We start from the raw sequence: 19,596 nt of genomic DNA, 5'->3' as shown, positions 1-19,596 counted from the left end.
CAAAGATAATCTTTAAAACGAACCTCTCATCGTTTGATCAGATAACGAAGTTTAAGCAAATTCTATTGCCACGCAAAACAGGCAATATGTATTTTGTTAGATAAAACGTGAATTCGAGGAAAATACGTTTTATTGAAATTTTACTGAAATTTTTAAACGCGCTAATATTCGCATATATGCTTATCGCTATAGGCATTAATAGAAGACTTTTAATAAAACTAGTATTTATCGTGGATTATAAACTGTAAACATCGTTTGTTTATTGGTAAAATCCATGTTCCACATTTGGATCAAACATTATCTTGGAAATGATCAACCTGTGTTAACCTCTGCTATCTTCAACGAATTCAAACTGCGACTACTCTCGCAGGCAGAGTTGATTCATGGACTTCCATGGCTCTTGGCGTTCTTTCACGTTCTTTCACGATCTATTCATAGATCGTCGCTTCTTCCTCGTTCGCCATTCGCGAACCAGCGCACCAACACCGTACCTCTTCTCGGTTGTTGCTCGTTTCCTACTGTTTTCTCGTTTCCGCGATACCAACCGATAATCTTTGCCTGGTATCGACAAGAAAGCGATAGCACGCGCTACGAGGGGGACGTAGCGTCTCTCGTCGATCGATTCAGCGAATTGCTCGACGAAGCGTAAACCCTAAGCGGCCATTACGGCAGAGCAGGATGAAAAGCCTCGCCAGAGTCGACTACTTTACTATCGTCGAACAACAACAGAGAGAAATTCAGAGAGAGAGTGTCCATTAGTGATAGCCTCAAGTGCATAACAACATTGACCAAATAGACAAGTGTCTGGATACTTTCGTCGACTATTGGCAATCTAAGGTTTTAAGAATTTGAAAATCTAGAAATTTAACGATTTAAAAACACAGAAAGTAGACAATTTGGACATTTGAAATTTTGCGAAATCTGCAAGTAGAGGTCATTTGGAGATTGGAAACCATTACCACAGAGTTTGTGAATATCGATCACTTGGCAAATATCTACAGTATATCTTCCAGACAATATTCTATCCCTGTGTAGCGAACCTTGGACGTAGGATTTGATTCAGATTTGCAAGTAGATGTATATCTATGTACTAAATGTGACCCCATCACCTGGCATTCCTTAAGGCTTTGCATGTACACTGCACTCGCTACTACCACCGTCGCTGCTTTGGTCACTGGAGTAAGCCGAAAGGTCATTGACTTTTGACACGCTGAGCTTTCGCGTCCAAACGTTTTGCAATCTGTCGTGCGACTAATGCGGACCACCGTTCATGATGATTGCGTTTTGCTCGAATTTCACGCTGATGATTGTAAGTGTCCCTTTGTACATGTACACGTGTGGTGGGTTTATGTGGTGAGCGAAGGAGGAAGTGGTTGCTTCGACAGGTTTGATTTTAATTGTTGAGAGTCGTTTAAGGAGGCGAGGTCCTACGAGTGGGAAGTTCATTCTGGTAATGGAGTTTCCTATTATTTGTAGCTAGAAGAATATTTATGTGTGTAACGTCCCAACCCGTAGTTTATATGTATATCAATTATTTATACCTGTTAGCAACATTTGTATAATTTGTAAATGCGAAAATTTATATTCCAAAAATTATTTATATAACGTTATTATTTTCATCTAACAATGATTTCATACCGATTAAACTTGCAGTAAAATAAAACTTCTTCGCTTTTTGATTCTACTGAAAATGAAACGTTGAGTCGTGCGAAAGATTGTAGTAAACTTGGGAACAGATAGATATTTAATTTTGGAAAATAGAACTTCCAGGATGATTATACACGGTGTATGTCGCGGGAAAGTCAGTTCGTAAATAGACGTAGCCGCTTTATTGCGATCGAGAGAATAGGAAGTGGATTACTACGGCTATTAGTTCGCTGTCACGAACTTCCTACGTCTTGCATACTTGGTCTCACCGATTATGGAACCGCGTAGGATTTTATGGAATATAACGCTTAAACATAAAGATTTCGATCATTTCTCTGGGTGAAGTTAATATATTATTGAGATAGATAGGTTCCTAATCGTTTGATTCGTATCGCGTTTTAAACGTGATTTAGTAATTCCGTGTATAACAGTTGGTAACGTATTGCTCGACATAATTGGGGAATTACGTTTCTGGGTAGTTAGGACTGCTAAATTCAATGTTGCAATTCGATAAGATACGCATCTAATACAGTAATAGTTTCATTGGATGCCATCTATTTGCTTGAACTATCAAGAAATTAATGAAGATATGATTAACACGAGTAAATGAAATAATATGATACGCCTACTTTTCTAACATAGCTGCAGCTACTCTATTTCTATCTTTCGAAAATCAAATTTAACCTTCCAAAGCACCTAACATGGGCATCTAAAATCTTCACCTCCTAAGATTCAAATCCAGCTTAAATCGCCTAACCTTAATATCTTAATGTCTAAAATGTCTATCTTCCATAAATCAAAGCTAACCCTAATCTCGAACACAATTTCCTGGATAATTAAAAATCCCTTTCTCTGCCCAATAATAAAAACAGCCGTCCTAAATTCCAAGTTGAAAATCCCACGCTAGATAATCAATCGCCAGCGTGAAGCATCTCGAAACCGTAGATCGACGCATGTTAGATTCTCCAAGTCCCTGGCGTCCCGTTAGCACGGCGTTTAGTACGATGCAGAGATGGTAGAAGACAGAGTAACGTACACGGGAGAGATCGACGTTCACTCCGCCTCCTCTTCGTGTCTCTGGTTCACCGGTGGTCGCAAACAGGATTGTGTGTACCTACTACAGGATTTCTAGCACGGTCGTTCTAATTACAGGTAAAATCAGGAAGCGGAAGGTTAGTGGCACTGGGGCCCGATGAATCATTCGATCGATCGCCGATAATGAGTTTCGTCATGGGCGTACTTTATTCGTGCCACCCACGTGGCACGGACGCGAAACACGTGAAAGAGTGGCGTCAGTTGGTGTCTGGTGGTACCAGGCAACGTTGTTGCTCTCTTGCATACTGCGTCTCATTCCTCTTTGCTCGTTCAATCGGATGCGTCACAGGAAGCCGAACGCCTGACTGACTGGCCGACCGGCTGATGCTCCTAACCTATCGTACGGTCAATTCGTTTTATTCTACTCATTTATCGCGTTAGCCAATTGGCGTACTTTGCCGACCCGTCTGATGCTTCGTGCTTCGTTGCTATGTATTCGAAGAGTACCAGAGAAAGGAAAAACATTTGACGAGGCACTCTTTCAGCCTTTTTATACAACAGCAATTTCACAATTTTGGTTTCGCGTTGGCTGCGCCAACGATGGTCAGAACACTCGCCTTGGTCGATAAAAAGCCGTTTTCCATCGATTCTTCGTCATGCGGAGCTTGAAATACGTGGAATTTAGTACGGTGTTTTAGGTCGAGTTGAAAAATTGAAACGATAGGTTATGAGAGTTTGATAATGGTGTGCGCTTATGAATAGCTATATTTCTTGGCCAAGATAATGTATTAGAATCAAATAAGGAAGTAAATGTGCTTGCCTTTTGAAAAGATACGTATGAACTTGACTGGTAGATTAACCATTAGCTGGTATCGTTGATCGTCATTGATTCTCCTATGTAGGTGTATAAACTTTCAAACGTAGCATTCAAATCGAAAAATGTGTAAGTACATAGTATGAAAAGTTATAAATAATCGTTTGATACATTTAAAACGATCCTTTATCCGGTTGCATTCAAGGTTACCGATTATCTGTAACGAGTGTATGCGTCATCACGGCGATACCCACGAAGTGGAGGACGGCGTTCACGAATGTCCCGTAAAGTAAAGAAGAGAAGCGTTTCGAATCGTTCGAGAACACGGTGTCACTGCTAGAGGTGACACGTAGGCGGACACGTTTTATCGAGCAGAGATTGGAATTTCGAGTCGTTGCACGCGTCGTCTTTAGTGATGGCCTCAACCGGGTCGCGAAAGTTCGAACACTGACCGATAAAATAAATATCCGATCATTTTTGTTGTTTTGTAATAACCAAAGTGTACAAATCAATGATGCATTAATCACTCCAAGTAATATTTACTACTTTTTATCGTATTATCAGACTACTAATAATATAAATTATTTGTTGAAAGACATTTTTATTGCGTATATTACTACATATATTTACTATTAGGTATTACTATTGTATTATTATCATCGGAAGTCTTTTTACCAATATACAAGATTTTTTTAACCTGTCTTATAAAGATTGTCTTAGAAAAGATTGAAATTTCAGCAATTTAAAATTCTGAAGATTCTCGGAAGCTCAAAAAATCCTAAAGTTTGAAAATTCATGGAAATATTAAAGTATATACCGACAAGATTTTCTACACTTATAAAATTTCGAACGAGCCGTTATATCGTACGATTAATATTCGAACCCTGTACAGCGAACCTTGGTTACTGAATATGAATAAAATTCGTAAATACATATTGAACTTGATCCCATCGCTAGTCGTGGTACGTGAAAGTAGCCGCGTACCGGATAGACGCACGCGACTGCTCGTAGGCAGTCAGTCCGGTCGCGGAGATACGCCCAGGCGGAAGGCCGCCAGGAATTCATAGACAATGACTTTTCTCTCTTTCTCTTTCTCTTCCCCTGTTTCTCCCACTCTGTAGTACGCGTCTGCTCGTCGTCATTCTCTCTAGCGTTCGTGGCACTCCACTTCCGGGTCGAGCCAGACGCTGCTACGCCGACCGATCGTTTCCTGTCTCTGCGACTAAAATGGCGGGAAAACGCGCCGACTGCGTCGAAGGTAGGTATATGTAAATCGAGATATGTATGATATACCACGTGTGGATATATCGGGATGTATCGGAGGTCAACCGTGTGACTTGAAATCCGGATGAACAAACGATCCTGTTGTATGCAAATTGGACGATGATTGGTCGTGAGATTGGTGGATTTAGATAGAAATAGGGTTTGAATGAAGAGAGTAAATATTTTGCTGGCCTTTGTTAACCCTTGACCTTACTTTCCCCAGCTTCGTTCGACAGAGTTAAATGGAGGAGAATTTTTAAATGAAAAAGTGCGATCATCTTGATGGCCTTTAGTAATCTTTAACTTTCATTTTTTTGATATGCTATAAAAGAAATTTTAATATAAAATTTCGATAGTACGTTAATCTTTTGTATAAATACTTTTAGTAAAAATTCCAAAATACATTATCATATTTTTCTCCTTGTTGGAAATTCAGAACGTTTTTTCTGAATTCAATGCTTTCTCTGATTAAAATAGCTCTCACGTCAACATGTAAAACAGAGACGTGCTCTTATTGTTAGTTAGTAAATGTATACACCAACTCTAGTAATAAATACATGTAATTTTTGAAAACTAAACGACAGGGCGGAGTTATCTGAATAAGCTGAATGATTCATGATGAAAAAACGTTGGTCATCCAACGTGACTTTACTTTTTCTTTTTGTTCGCAATAAAATATTGGTGATGCATCAAAATTTCCATGAAAGTAACGAATAAATCATTTGTGTTTAATGTAAACCGGATTCAGACTGAATAATTAAACGTCGGATATAACAGGCTTTTCTTATTGTGCATAAAATCATATTAAAACTTTCACATCTTTTCTACTCAAGCTTAAAGTATTACAATATTACGTAATATGAAATATTAAGGAGAGATTATGTGAAGTTATAACGTCAAAAATATATTATTTAATATTTGTTTCTAGAATATTCCCAAGTTTTCCGTTTCTAAACGCCAGTTTCCAAAATTCTAATACTTAAAACCTGCGAGTAAGTTGCAACAAAGCTCAAAAGAAAAAGACAGACTCTTGATTAAATGTACGCAGTTCCGAAAAAAGAAACCTGGATCTGTCCATGTTTCACTGCAGCATGAACGACGAATAAATAGAGAAACAGAGAAAGAGAAATTAAAACTAAAAATAAAAACACGCGTAGAAGCGTGTAGCGTGGTGTACATAAACCGGGCACATGTGGCGAGCACGTTTTCGTCCGTGCAAACAGAATGAGGAAGACCCGGCGTAGATCCGGGAAGACGAGAAGCCGGTGGGGTCCACAGAGCTTAGTGCACGGCTTGCTGCGCGGAAGCAGCAGCTGACGCGTCGCGTGACGTCACGGCTTGCGTGGGTCGGCGTCCCGACGTCGCTCGATATCCCACTCGCCCGGGCGACGCTCCTTTCTACTACGTATTCCCCCTCTTTCGTCTCTCCATTCCCCTCTTTTTCCAGAGGTTTCTCTTCTTCCTTGCCCCTCTTCTGATTCGTACGCTACTCTCATTCTCTTTTCGTTTCCGTTCCGTTTGTTCCACTATTTTCCTCTCAACAGCTTTTTTTCTTTTTGTCTTCTTCACGCCCTTGCTGTTTCTTTTCTTCTTTTCAATTAGGTTTTTAGTTTGTAATTTTGAAAGTTATCGTTTGGTTATCATTAGTGAACTTTTAGTAAGCAAATTTTTTAGAACTAACTCCTGCAGTTTTCATGTGCAAAGATACACAAAATATTCAAAATATGGTGTTCTCTGTAATTCCTACTAAATAAACCAACTTTGCTTTTAAATTTTGTTTCTTTATTTGCATCCATGAAAATAAAAGTTTGTATAAAAACGCGCAATCTAATTATAACTAATGTTATGATAGCCTCCTTATATCCACAATTATAGGCGTGCCTAGCCCAACCTAATATATATATTGTTTATCGTAGCTGCTTCCTCATTTCCATTGTGATACACCCCATCGAGTTTCTGTCAGTCCACCCTCGTCTTCTTTTTCTCCGTTTCATTTTCACATTGCATACTCATCATTCATTCTTCATGCTTTACAGTTTTTCCGGGATCTTTTCATTTCACCACATCCACATCTCGCTCTCAGTCTTTCTCTGTCTTTTTGCCCTTCTTCTCGTTATACAGGGTTGTCTTCGTAATCGTGATACAATTAGTAAGATTATTCTACGTGAAAAAATAAATCGTGCATATAGGATAGAAGTTTTATACGGCGCTCCCTCTTCCATAAAAACGAAATTGTTTCAAGGAAATAGAGCGTAGACGTGTTTAATTAAGAATTGGCACACGCATATTCCTGCGAACCAATTCTCAAATTTCATTTTCTCAGAAACGAAACGTCCTATGAAAAAATCTCAATCTATATCTTCCACCTGTTTTTTTATATAGAATCTCCCCTTGCCTATTGTACGATGATTACCGAAACACCCTGTATACCTGGAAGCAGCAGCGAGAGGGAGTCGCTGGTCATCTTTCTTCTAATCGCTCCCTCTCCTCTCGTGCTGCTGCTGCAGAGCAGGGCGTGACATCACGCCCGTTGCCCTCGCCCATCCCGTGTCGGGTGCAGAGCAGCGCTGCTGGAACTCACCCTGGCAAGCTCCAAAACCAAATAACCCCCTTCTTGTGGAGGCTGCACGTATTACAAGGCTTGCATCAACTAGCCTCTGGCGAGTTCGTTGCCTCGCCGAGGAGTTTATTCCCTATCCCTCTATGACAGCGTGCCTCTCCTGCGTATTCCAATATCAGGTTGTCCAAACGGGATTTTTATCTAGTTACAGCTCTTTTCTGGGTTACCGTCCCTGATTCGTTTTATGTTTTATACACAGTTATTTCCGTCTTCTGTCTATTAGCTGCCTAAAGCAATACAGATCTTCCCCCGTTTTGATGAATATAATCTAAACCACATGTTAATTGGTAACGTGAAAATTGCGAAAGATTCCAGAATTGGATATCGTAATAAATTATATTTTGAAATTAATGTTTCTGTTTAAGGGCATTAATTGAACTGTAAAGAAGGAAGGTTTTAATACAGCATAAATTGTATAGAGTCGGTGATTTAATCACGAGGGAGAATGGAATTACAAAGCATCAACAGGGCTGAAAATAGGAATGAATTAAAATGGAAATTAGAATAAATGGAATAATCAAGTTATAAGGTTAATTCAATAACAAAGTTAATAAAGACAAGTCAATTTAAGATAGATTCTAATTTTCCCAAATGTAAATGTAAAATTTATTCAAGTATCGTCAATCCGGAAAAAGGATTATTTTTTTACATTTCGCAATATTATTTCACTATATAATATAATTTTCTTTTACTGCATATATATAAGGAATAATACGTTTTATACCTCCCTATACCACAACACAATATTTCACAATACAATACACATATCTAACACGTATAATTCCTTTTTCTGTTTCAGGTACGTATAAACAATCATCTTCACTGGAACAGTGACGAAATCCTATATCAAACTTCACGAAGTTGTCTTCTCTACATTCTAATACCAAGGTGCGATCACGATGATAAGGTAGAGTTCTGCCACTTCTAGTGGCGCTTGTATATGAACAAAACGGAGCAAGTTCGCACGTAATGTATCCCACCTTTGTAAGATCACACAAGGTTTGTTCTCAGAACCTTTTGCGAATGGCCCATTTACGGATCGGCACAGTTTCGAGAATCGGCGAATTGAAGGCACAGTCATAGCCTTATCGAGAAAAGGGACAGCGTGTATGTGTGAACCTGAACGCCGATCCATACATATATATGTATATGTAGTTGTGTGCAGACGTCAAACCGGGTCGGGTTGTCGGGCAAACAGTTTATTGGGGATGACTGCGATTACAGAGAGAACTTGCTGTCTCCTTTCTTCGCAACTCGTCCCGTCGACATGCTAACGCGATCTGTCCGGATACACGTTCTCTCTTTTTTCGTTCATTTTCGTTTTGGTCTCGTCTTTCGTATTTCTCTGTTCGAAACGTAAGGACGGGATGCGAGAAAGGCTTTGATAGGTCTCGGAGAAAAGCAGCTTTGGCTCATTTAGTTCGAACTTCAGTTACTTTTTCAGTTACAAATAAAGTTACAAATAAAGACTTGAAATTTTATTTTGTGAAATTATAATTGAAATATGATATAGATATATCGATTCACTTGAAGGTTAGACAAAGTTATGTTGCAGTACATGTTATATTTTGGTAATATGTCAATTGTATTTCTAGGTAGCGAAATTGAGAGATTTACAAAATATGTAGGTCAGTTTTTTTCTGAAGGCTCAATTATCTTCACTAGACAACAGATGTTTGTACATATTCGTACTTTCATAAATTTAATTAGAACTAAACTTTGGATATTTTCGCATATTATATGTATTCTGTGCATTCTTGTAAGATTGAATTTCCCATAAATGCATAAGCATCCACAGCCTAATTATCATCAGGCAATGTAATAACAAGTAAAATTGCTGATTTATATTAAAATATTTGGGAGTGGTGTCAAGATAAGCGCGCGTTTGAGAAGTCGTTCGGCGATATTCGGGAAGATTCGGTTCGATTCGGTTGATTTCAGTCAGCTGGCTGACAGGGCGTTGCCCCGCGCGCGATGCACCATTCATTACGAAGTGCTGCAACTGCAACGAGCGAACCTAGCGCAACCAGACACTCTCTCTCTCTCTCTATCTCCCCCCCTACACTACCACATTCACCATCCCCTACTCAGTCTCTCGTTCTCGAAACCCTCCCTCCAGAGAGGCTCGATTCTGCCTCCACTGCGACTGCGACTGCGACCGACCACCTACTACTACTCCTACTACTACTATTCGTACTCTACTACCGCGCGTACGAGACTACTACTACTATCACTACTACTACGTACGATACTTTTATTATCGCCTTCATCCACCGTCACGGCTACAATCGAGGTCGTACCTAATATTTGCCGGAGAATTCTGTCGCAGCTTTTAATGGTTCCGTTACAATTACTACCTCAACTTTACCAGCAACGCCCAGAGAAAGAAAAATGAGAACGTTTTGGCTCGTTCTGCCCCGCTTCTCTGCGCACCCGTCGTACTTCCGCCATCTTCTCCCTCATTATCGACAGAGCTGTGTCTACGGTCGCGATGAATGACGCCGCGGTTTTTTAGATTCGCCCGCGAGTATTGATGGATCCTTTGCAGAGGAGTGGGGGAAGTAGCGTACATCTGGTCGCGAGAATGCTTTGCGAGAAGCTTTTCAATGAATAGTGAGTATTGTATGCGCAGGCTATATGTGCGTAGAGCTTCTGTACGCGGTCTGCGATTCTTCCTTCGACATTTTTACGGCTAATGAGAGAGCGTGCTCCAATTGCACAGGTTTTTAAAATAAAATTCAATCGATCGCAGTTTATGAGAATGGAAACAAAGGGTTGGCTTTATTTCGTGGATTGAGAATTATGGCGATGTATATAAGGGGGTGTTTCGAGAGTTCAAATTTTTTACAACTTTTTTACAACCTCTTTTACAACTTTTTAAAGCATCGTCAATTTTTTCATACTTTTTTATGATTTAATAAAGTATCGTTAAATCTGTATAGTAGTAAATAATGAACACTGTCTTATTTTGAAATATTACACGTAATTAATTATTACTAAATATATATTATTAACATATTATTAATATATATAATATTATATATAATATATATAATATATAATAACATATATAATATTATTAATATATATAAACATATGTTATTAAAACATAATTATTACACATAATAGGTCACAAGGTTGCAAATGCCTTCGTTAATAAACTATCGTTCATGATCTAATCAAATCTTAGGAAACATGATTACTGCTATTGTCAGAAAATATAGACACGACTGTCGTTTCGTTTTCGATGTAATGACAGACGATTTTCTCTGAACCCAAGTCGCATAAGTGAGAACAATGTAAATATTACATCGATGTTTATCAGACCAACAGTAATTGCAATGAATTAGCAAATGATGTATGAGAACGCCGGATACCTCGTCGTTCGTGTTCCTCGTTTATTCATCTATACTTTTTCCTTTTTTCTTTTTCAGTCAATTGTCATTAATTTTGTTCTTTATTTTATTTGAATTTTTTCGTAATTCTTGCTTTATAGTTATTTTTTGCATTGATTTTCACGCTGTGATATAATTGAAGGTAATTATCTAATAATTGGTGCAATAATATTGCTATTACCAGAAATGCTGGTTGGCGCCAGACATTCATTACGATTATTAAGTAATTTTCTATCGAATATTTCTACAATTATCATGGGCAATTTTATAATTTCTTATAATGGATAATCTTTGATTCGCCTATAAGGTATACAAATTGATTCCTATATAAGTAAATTCGGTGATTATTTCATTATTACTTATTTTCAAGCTTTATTGATGTGGAAATTGAATCTGTGATTAAAGCAGCAATAGAAATGATTGACGTTTAAATAACGACGCAAATCGCAAAAAATGTATTCTTAAATTTTATATTATAAAACAAAGATAGAAATAAATGTTTAATTACTAAAAATTACAAGTAAACGTTATATCGATTAAAAACTAACTTCGATCGATGATGTGAATCAAATATTTTAACTTTTCTTGAAGATTCTTGAGAATCGATAAATCCTATTAGAGAAAGAGCCTCTATCGCGAAAACAAAGCAACAGCACGCGCCACGCTTGATACGCCCTATTAATTGCTGTTCTTTTTTCCTCGGACAACAAAGAACGCGTTTATATAACTATCCACTCTCGTGCGTAATTACGTGGACGATCGATCGCAGAAAATGAACAAAACCATCGGTTGCCGGCTATATTCTCTTCTCTTTTATTATAATTCGCCCGGTAATTATGACTGAATGATAGATAGGCGATGAAGTCGAGTCTCTCACGCTTGTCTGACGTAAACGCGATTGCTGGCACTAGGTCAACACACAGGCCAAATCAAACTTAATATACTGATGTTTTAATCATTGCCAATCGTCGTGATTATTGTCGTGATTATCGTTCTGCGGTGTTAGGAATGCTTTAGCGATGATTCCATGATACAGTCATATTTTATCGACGTTTTTACTATCATACTTTTATTCGATCGTTATGTTTGTTGAAATTTTCCTTGATCTAAATGCACATACAAAAATCTTACGTATCGTGTCAGTTATATAAACTAAAAACTTATAACAGTTTCAAAGTACATATCTCAAAGTATTACGAGCGTAAGTATATAATGTAGAATCTATTTTTAAATTTTCCAAGTAAAGAAATTAATACGTGCAATAAATTATCGATCCAGATAACCAGTTAGCTCGGTTTCGTCGTTTAACAAGTTAATTAACGGACATGTATCAACGGATCAAAACGATCAGCAATGAGGGCCGATTTAACGAAAACGTTGAAATAAACGCGACACCAGGGAAATCGATGTTTCGTGCGCGTGGACATGCACGACGAAGTGGATACGAGCCACTCTGGACGCGTCTGTCCGCGGAATCGCGTGTTCTATTGTCGGCCGGTGAAAAGTTATTTTTAACGTCGATTTTCTCAGAGAGAGACGCCATCAGGCTCTCTGCAAAGCGCCACTGACCTCGCCAACCGCCGACTGTGGTTCACCGCGAAACTCATATCTGAAATGTCACCTCTTCTCGGTTCGTTCAGCTTCTGTTCTCTATCCGTTTTTCTGATCGCTTTTATTTCGTCCCCTCTGAGGCCGCCTGGGACCTCTCGCGTTTCATCCGATACACCCTCACCAGTGTCCACCAGTGAGAATAGTGCACGTTCAATTTTCAGAATCATGATCGTGAAATGGACTTCGATAAAGACCTGTCCGAGATATTCACACCTTTTTCACGAGTAAATCGATTTCCCATTGGAAAATTTCAAGATAACAAAGATACTACACGAAGGCACTAATAACCTAAACGTTGCTTCAAATAATTCTCACGATAATTATCATGTCGGGTTATTATCGGTTATGATTGGTTAAAATTGCTGATCAATAGAGGAAGATTACACAGAGGATTGTCCTTATTTATGTAAAAACGATTTTTCTGCAACTTGTCTTTCTTAATCTGGAGAAACCACCGTGACATTGAAATATTAGCCACGGCTTTAGTTTACTCGGCCGACATTTCGTGATTAAGTTCTCCTGAGGCCGATATTACCGTCAGTCTGTCATTGTTCCCTTTAAAATTCAACATCAACGGTGGCTGCCATTGCTCCATTGCTGTCGCTGCTTCTTTTTCTCCGCAAACGGTGTCGGTGTTCGTTGCGATAGGTTGAACCAGTGCTTCGAAGTTAGTAGAGTAAATGTTAAATTCAATCGTAATGAATTCTGAAATCGATATATGGAATTGGTAAAAAAATGATGAAGGTTTTAACACTTTACCGACCGATAGCCGATTAATCGGTTTTTGTCGCCGACGCTTACCGACCGATAGCCTATTAATCGACTTTTTGTCACTGACAATCTTTTTCATTATTTGAGTAGTAATTTGTACTAAGGTATCTTGCTCAGTTGCGTCAGTTGCGTTGCTTTGTAAGCTCCCACAGTTTTATATCAATTTGAAAAACTTACCGTTCGCGATAAACGAAAAGGATGGTATTGGAGAGTCTAAACCGAAACAGAGCCGGCGCCAGGGAGAACCTGCGCCTAAGTTGCTGGTCCGACGTACGTATGCTGTTGAACCTCTAGCGGTCGGCAAAGTGTTAAGAAAGCGTGTTCTTAAATATTTGGTCAAGTATTTATTAGTAGTTAGTTTGTTTCATATTGAATATGTAGAATGTGTAATAGTAAAGAAATTCTTAAACAGCAGTACACGTGAACGCAGACTAAGTACCTGCTGGTTTCAGCAATGAAGTGACGCCGAGGCACGTTGGCCTCTACGTGAAATTGCACCGTCATGCACTTAACCGTGCACCATATTTGCATACGAAGATTGACTACCGATCACTGCGAGATTTACGCCTTTATGGCCTCTTCAATCTCGATCGTACCTTTCGTATCACTTACACCTTATTGAAATTATAGATCCGAACAAGTGACTCGAGCAGGATGGTCTTCTGATAAATACAGTTTTGATCCTTTGTGTTGTTAGTCTCTCAAAGGCTAATGGCGATAACGTTATCCTAGAAAAAGAATTCTTTTTGAACGATAATTTAAAACGATAATAACACATATAATAACAAATAACGCAATATAACTTACGTTTACAATTTATATCTCTGCTCGAATATTTCCTACGTATTAGGTTATTTGAAAAGTTTCTTTCGTTTTATGAGGAAATAATAAACACACAACGTTTTTTCTTTTATATTATTTTGTCGAATTACGTACGATCCATTTTGTTCTATTGAGATAAACACCGCAACATTTCACAGACTTGGTTTCACGTTTCTGTGAAGGTGCACTCTTGTAAAAAACACGTTTGCGAAAGAAAGACACTTTTCGGACAACCTAATAGTAACAGCGCGAACAGAAGCGAGAGATTCCAACATATCAAATTACATATTCTATGGAATTCTTATTAGCATAATCAACGATTTATATGCACGTATAATAGCGTATATAGGGTGGTTGGTAACTGGTGGTACAAGCGGAAAGGGGGTGATTCTACGCGAAAAAAGAAGTCGAAAATGTAGAATAAAATTTTTCGTTTGAGGCTTTGTTTTCGAGAAAATCGACTTTGAATTTTCGCTCGGTACACGTGCACTTTATCACGTTTCGTTATAATGAATCTCACTGTAGATCGTTGTTTCGATGGAAAAATTAAAAAAAAAAAAAATTTTATTCTATATTTTCGACTTCTTTTTTCGCGTAGAATCACCCCCTTTCCGCTTGTAGCATCAGTTACCAACCACCCTGTATATCAATATAATTTATCGCAGTTATGGTTAATCCATGATGTCATTCCACCCTCGATACCAAAAAGAATTTGCTACATGTTTCTCTGTGTTAGTTTATCCTCATTCTTTTTATCCCACTAGTGTGCCCATTTCCCAGCACGAGAAATGTCCTGTGAAGTCCTTTTTGTCGCATTGTTGCACACCGGCTCAACCAGCAACAGATCCTGTTGTGACTCCCAGAACTGGATGCATCATGTTGCCACTAAAACACGTTGTTGCTACGGCCACTTTTTATATGTGACACTTTTTTAACATTGGAGAATGAAAAATAGTGCTAAATGTCTTCACGGTTCGTTTCACCGAGATATTCGTAAGTTGCTGTATGATCATTTTTTCTCCAAACGATTGGAATTCCTAAAGAGAATTTGTTTTTGCGAGTTTGATTTCTTTGAAGGGATACGTCATTCGAATTAGGTGCTAATGAAGATTAATAGAGGTTTCAGTGAATTATTGTATAAACAAGTAAATGTAGTACGTACACAAAGTAAAATTTAGTGTATCTAGTTCTGAATTATAGTCGTCAAGAATACACGAAAAGTACGCAAATTCTCATGCATCTAACCCAACGAATCCATCGACAACAAACGACCTCGACATCATACACTTCTTCCCCACGAGTTCTCCAAATTTCGCGGTACAATCATGTTAAAAGTAACCGAAAGGAACGCGAGCGTTTGGTGTTTCCACAAACGATTTACCATCGAAACCCCCTACGTAGGCGCGAAGAGGCGTTGAAAAAGCGAGAGGGATTGAAGATGAAAGCAAGAGGGAACGTGAAATGCTTCGGCTAGACGACGATGGGAGTCCGCGTGAAACGTGGCGATGGAATGACAAGTAGCGGTTGAATCTTTAATCTTTCGCGACGTGGGATATTAAAGTTTCTCGAGAGTTCAGCAACTACTTGAAATACCACGGTGAAATGGAGTTTAAGTTTCGGCTGTGGTCGAGACACGGTCTGCGCCACTCGAGAATGGCAATATCGATGGATATCGATTGGCATCTTTAATGCATAAATAAGAAGGAAGTTTCCATCTTCTTTCTGTTCTTTCAATTCGATCGAATTCTTTCTTTCTTCGCACCTTCTCTTTCTGATCTTGAAGAGAAGTTGTCGCGTGTCTTCTTCTTTTCTTTTTCATCTACCTTGTCTGGGTTGTCACTCGGACTGCGCGATGATATCCGGTTCTCCATGAGAACACGCGCGCCATCTGACACACCGTAGATTTTAATCTCGCTGCGTGCAGATCTGTCTGATACGACGCGTACGGAGAAAAAGTAGCTGGAATTCAAAGGAAATGTCGGCGCTCCGGATGAAACAGAAATTGATTCTTTCTTTGTGGAAAGAAAAAAAATTGTAGAAATATTAACTCTTTCAGTAGCGAGCTTTTTAGATTTCCAGAGAAATTCGCTTTTAACCATTGTTATTGTTATATTAGTATTATCAATAGTAGAAAATAATTGAAGTTAGTATATTAATGATAACCATTCGTTACATTAATAATTAAAATACTTTTCACAGTTAGTTAACGTATATATATTATTATTTGTTCGCTATTAAAAATAGAGAAAATAATAGAATTTTGTCAGGAATAATTCATGATTTTATTTCTTCCTTGGTATTTCCAATTCGGTAATACCATTAATTCTGTCATAACAATTTTCTGATATTTTTTTAAGGTAGACACAGCGCAGCCGAATTTTAAGGTAGTGTGACAGAAAACAAATATACATTTCGGAATTGTTTTTTTTACGTAGAGATCGCTCCCCTAGAGATTGTGACATGATTACTGGGATACCCTGTATAGCGGAGTAATTTCTATTTGCAGAGGTTCACTGAAAGCGGGGCTTTCAATTCAAGTTTCAGTCGATTCTGGACGCGGCACGTGATGCTAATATATACCTCTCCACCCCTTTGTTGTCAACTAAAAGGATGCTACGCTACGCTAGAACTTAAAGTTCATTATTCGCCGGGGCGATTCAATGAAAACGCCCACACACGAGCGTACGCGATCGCATGCGAATGAGAAAATATGCAGAGCAGGCTTCGATCGCATAGTTAATGCGACACGCGTGCATACATACATAGGAGGACGTGTCTCTTTGAGGCTCCCTCTGGCTGAACCGTGCCAGCGACCGTTAAACCTGTCATTTCGTAGTCTTATCGTTAACGCGCCGCGCTAAACGAGTTGTCGAAACCGTGAATTATTCAAAGCTTTTTTGCAACTCCACGCCGAGCTGGATAAAAACTCCTCTTTGCTACGAGCTTCCAGTGTTTAGATTATTTTTCGAACAAATAGAATAAGTACAGATTTAAAAACGAGCTCCCTAAACCTTCGTAGCTTGGATGATTCTACTATAAAAATAATCTATCGTTCGATGATGATATGTGAGAATCTTCCAAATTGCATTTTAGAATACGAAATATGTTGGAATATTTGGAAAAGGTAACTCTGCTTCAAAAGGGAAAAATAATGTCGCATAAATTTTCTCGAATCAAGTTAACCCGAAATCACCGTAAATGTAACGTGTAAAATTTGCATTAATGGAAGACTATGAACGTCAGGAAGCTCTACACACAATCCCATTATTCTCCATTTTTTTTTTCTAAGAATTTTTAATACATCTGTTTAAGGCTACTTACCAAACGTATTAACGAAAAATAGAAAAACAAAGTAATCGTGAACGTTGAAAAAGGACGATACAAAAGGAAGAGGTAAGCGATGCGACGTATCGACGACAGCGTAGCCATTGTTCGACGCGATCGTCCTCTACAATTCCTTGATTGTCGCGACTTCTCAAGGCGTGTAGAGAAACTTCGTACGAAACTCGTGCACACATATGTATGTACAGACGAATAAAGAAAAAAAAAAGTTAAGCGGAAAAGAGAGATAAGTTGGTAGACGAAGGGCATTGGGCCCCATGCGCGACGATAATTTTCATGGAAGACTGACGACCGCTTCATGGTCGCGGAATGCAAACAAACCATGTCCAACGAGTACGACGAGGACTAGCGTCCTCCTCTTTCGCGCATTCTCGCGCGCAGCGTGCAACGTGGCGCGTGTGTTGCCTCAAGCTCGATTCACACGCACTTAACCCAGCAGCGCATCTTTTTGTTCGCGACAACGTGTCCCTTGGATCAAGTTCACCGCTTTGTTCTACTTTGTTACCTCCCACAGATTTCATCGCGATGCTCTCGATACATTTTTCGAAAACATTCTGCAATGGTTGCAGAGATGCTACCGGTGTGTGAAAAAATTGATTATCCTCGCGCTTTCTTGCTTTTCACTTCGGTGAAATTACTAAGAAATGTAGGACGCTTTAACGTGTTTAAGCTGCGACATAAATAAATGATGTTTAAAGAAAATAAATGAATGACGTTTAAAGAAAAGAAACAAAAATCTAATCGTCTACGATCCTAACTTAGATCTAATCACCTATAAATTAAACCTAACTTAAGCCTAACCATCGATAAATTCGTTCGAAATAAAAATCTCGTGTCGCTAAGAATCTATGCACGTTAATGGTCCTAACGAGGAGATCAATCGGATCCGTAGCTCGATCTAGGTCAGGCGCGCGTGTCGGTCATCTAAAATCGCGACGATCCAAAGTCGATGCCGTGGTACCGTTGTGAACGCAGCTGCACGGTGTTGCGTCTCCCTCTCCTTGTCCAACAGTCAAGGTCAGGGTCGTCCACACGTCCAGTGACTCGACTCCGGCTTGCCATCCAATGGGCATCGTGTCTCCCATAAACGGCCACGTGCTGCTACACCAGGCCGCGATTCAACCGTACATGCCGACCAGCAGAAAGACGATCACGACCAAACGTCGGCTATTTGATTATTTTCTCTGTTCTCCGACACACGTTCGGATATAACCTTCTTAAAGTATCGAGGTCCTAAACTTTAAACTGTATAAAATATCGTGGTTCTTTAACTTTTTTATGTTGATCACCGTGGGACAGAAACTTTATGTAAAGACTTATTGTACCCTTATCCCAATATATAGGAATGTAGTATAAATGGTATATATAGTACTGGTATAGCAAACAATTTATTTATAGTAATTATTGCTGAGTTTTAGATTATATTTATATGCTGTTTGATAAAATTGGGATTAAATTTCTGTAATTAATTAAGTTGGTTTTATGAAAATGCATCGGTGTAAAATTTTGTTAAAATTTAGTCCGTGAACGTTCTAAACAACCTAATGCATGAATGCATGGTCTATTTACACACGAGCCTGCTTAAAAGTCAAAATGGTATCCCGACGAGACTCAGGGACGTTTCCACGCCGGTGACGCTCCCCCACGGATGTTCCCATGCTCCTTCGGTGCATAATATCGCGAACATCACCTTCATTCTTCCTACAGAAACACTATATTTCTTGCAAATGATTCCAACGCCAGGATGCGTAGATTGCGTTTAATTAATGCTTTCGTTTCGTGGTATTATGTATAGCGTTTGGAGTTATTCGGTCGCGATGGCTGGAATCTTATTTCTCGGATGACTGTGAACGGATTTACTGGTGCAGTGGTATAGAAAATGAACAAAAGACAAACAATGTCGGAAGAAAGGTAAACTCGTCAGCTTATTTGCTCGTAACGTCGACTTCTCCACTTTCTTGGATTTCCAAGTGGCAACGAATTTTTCGCGACGCGACTAAGAAATCTCGAGATCGCCGACTCTGCAAAGACTTACGGCGCTGCGTTGTCAGAGATCCTGTGACGTTCCTACCACAGATAAGGCACGATTCGTCAAACGGAGCGAGCACTGAAGAGTTTTAGTCTGGCGTACACACCGTGTATTTCACGCTGCCGTGTTTTAAAAATGTTTCGATGTCAGCCACAAGAATATGAAATAAAAGAATATAGTTTCAATTCAAAAATATAAACACAACTTTCATTATGATCAGATAGATAATTTATAACAGTAAAATTCT

At 38.9% G+C, this 19,596-nt stretch overlaps 1 protein-coding gene and 1 long non-coding RNA gene across 4 annotated transcripts in view; one reads left to right on the top strand and one right to left on the bottom strand.

The window, feature by feature from the left end:
- Window positions 1–19,596, top strand: part of LOC117207573 (helix-loop-helix protein 11) — a 149,529-nt gene that overhangs the window by 106,339 nt on the left and 23,594 nt on the right. The window lies entirely within an intron of this gene.
- Window positions 11,282–17,972, bottom strand: LOC117207575. The gene is made up of 3 exons (XR_004487556.1): window positions 17,300–17,972; window positions 13,596–13,884; window positions 11,282–13,090 (listed from the first exon to the last, which is right to left on the bottom strand). It is a non-coding gene; the product is annotated as an uncharacterized LOC117207575 (long non-coding RNA).

Source organism: Bombus bifarius, unplaced genomic scaffold, assembly GCF_011952205.1.
Source record: "Bombus bifarius isolate JDL3187 unplaced genomic scaffold, Bbif_JDL3187 scf7180000008038, whole genome shotgun sequence".
In the NCBI taxonomy this organism is placed as follows: Eukaryota; Metazoa; Arthropoda; class Insecta; order Hymenoptera; family Apidae; genus Bombus; species Bombus bifarius.
Note: the sequence above shows the minus strand (reverse complement) of the source record. Positions and strands in the feature narration are given on the sequence as shown.